This window comes from Lactuca virosa, chromosome 4 (assembly GCF_052849685.1).
Source record: "Lactuca virosa cultivar CGN04683 chromosome 4, Lactuca_virosa_CGN04683_v6, whole genome shotgun sequence".
Taxonomy (NCBI): Eukaryota; Viridiplantae; Streptophyta; class Magnoliopsida; order Asterales; family Asteraceae; genus Lactuca; species Lactuca virosa.
Window position 1 is genome coordinate 361,336,638 of NC_136429.1, and position 2,232 is coordinate 361,338,869.

A 2,232-nucleotide genomic window follows, 5' to 3' on the forward strand; every position below is an offset into this window, starting at 1 on the left:
AATTGTTTATCATTAATAAAGTTGGAAAAAATATAAATTAAAAAAAAACTTAAAAAAAATAAAGATATATATGTTTTTTTAGGCTAGAAGATGTCTGAAGATGTTAGAAGACTCTAGTCCACATCTGCGCCAAGAAGAGGGCGCGCAGACATTTTTAGGTCTGCAGTCTTCAAAAAAACAAACAATCTGTGAAGGCTAATGTCTGCGCGTGGTCTGCGCGGCACAGACAGAAGAGGCCACGCAGATCTGCAGACAAAAAACAAACACTACCTAAGTCATTTTTATTTTGTTATATTTTATTTCTGATTTTTGGTGAGAAAAGGCTATGAAGGTGAGACGGTAGATCATAAAGGACAGTAAAAGGGAGAAACCTTCGAAACTGTATGTTTACCTAGAGGTCGTTGCTGAAAAGAAACCCTATTTCGTTATTATCTTTCATTCATGCATTATGGTCTGCATTGGTGATTTAAAGTTCCCCCACTGTGCGCATCCCCTGTTTCCTTTGTCTAGCACGTTCTGATGGCTGCCACATCCAGACGAAATCTATTCGCCTATCAAGTGGTTTGGGAATGTGGTTTATGGTTCTAAAGTGGGGAACACTCGTAGGACACGTAGGGTCCATGCAAGGCTGACTCTGACCATGTTGACTGATCTTGACCAGGTTCTATGGTTCTGTCCATTCTTTTTATTTTTCTTAGGATAGTTCATCCCAGGTTCATTTTAGTCTTGTCTTACTTGAGGACAAGTAAGGTTTAAGCTTGGGTGATTTGATAGCTTCATTTTATTACTTCTTTTCCTAGTTTATTTTAGTTCATTCCATCTCATCTTAGTTAATCTTCATCATATTTTCTCTTTTTGTTATTATTTACCTTTATTGGGTACTTTCTAGTCTTTTGAGCTTAATTGCACGATTTACCGAAGACTATTCGACATGGAGGAATGGAAAGAGTGCGGGACCTTTGGAAGCTTGTTGTTTGCTTGTGGACTTGAAGTGGTGCGATTTGGCCTGTTATCAACATAATCAAAGGAGCAAGTTGGGCTTAATTTTAGATGAAAAATGATGATGATGTGTAGATAATTTTGAGCTATAGAAGATCAAGGAAGCAATGTGCCATCTTGAGAGAGTTAAGAAGACACAATTGGGCTATCAAGAACTTATACATTTGGGCTGGACCAAGAATCAAAGAAGCAATATAGAAGGACAATTACATGGGCCAAATAGCCCATTCAGCAGCACCCACGAGGTCTGTGTGGATCCACAAACGATCCGCGTGGATCGCGTTGTGAAGGATCCAAATTTTTGCATTAAGCCTCTATTTTGGGGAAGGTTAGTGGGATCCTTTTGGGTAACATTTACATCCGAATTTGGACCACTTTTTACTGGAGTTTTAAAGAGGAAGAAGTGAGAACTATTGGAGGATAGAAGACATTTTTCTCTCAAGGAAGAATTGAAGCTTGGTCGATTTCTTTCATCTTTCAATCTTGAACAATGTTTGGTATCTATAAACTATTTTGTATTTCTTTAATCTTGTCCATGCTAGGCTAGATTTATGTTTGGTTGATTACGATTTAACCCATGGATGATTAGTTGCTTTGAAGACTTCATATTATCTTGTGTTTGAAATTTATGGAAATATGTTCTAGTCAAACATCTTATGTTTATTTGAATTTGATCATGAGCTTGGATAAATGAATATTTATTTTGTTGGCTAATTTTTTGGTTAAGTAATGGACCCTCAAATTAGTAAGCAACAAATGGTTTATATGTTTGTTTTCATTTCATTTAAACCATAGAAATGTTTCCTCCATAATGATAATGTAAGCATTTGATTATATTTTGAACTTGGTGACTCCTAAAACATAACGCTAATTGATTTTCACAAAATTACATGCTTTAATGGTTTTGTGACTTTGATTAAGAAAAAAAATTGAGCTCCTCTAACCATTTTAATAATAAAGAAGAGTTGAGGTGATTTGTGCTTATCAATTGTTATAGTCAAGTTAAATTAAATCACAAGTGGTTTCTTATCTTCGATTGTTGGCCTTGACAACCACCACAACTGGTTTCTTATCTTCGATCGTTCCTTTCTTTTCTTCAGATTCCTCCCCTTCTTCAGTTCGTCCTTGGAAGGATCCTTTTCATCTTTGGAAGATAGGGGAGAGAGAAGTTTGGAGACTACTGAACGATTGATTTGGAAGTATGGGATTCTCTACTACGAGGGTAGCAGAGCT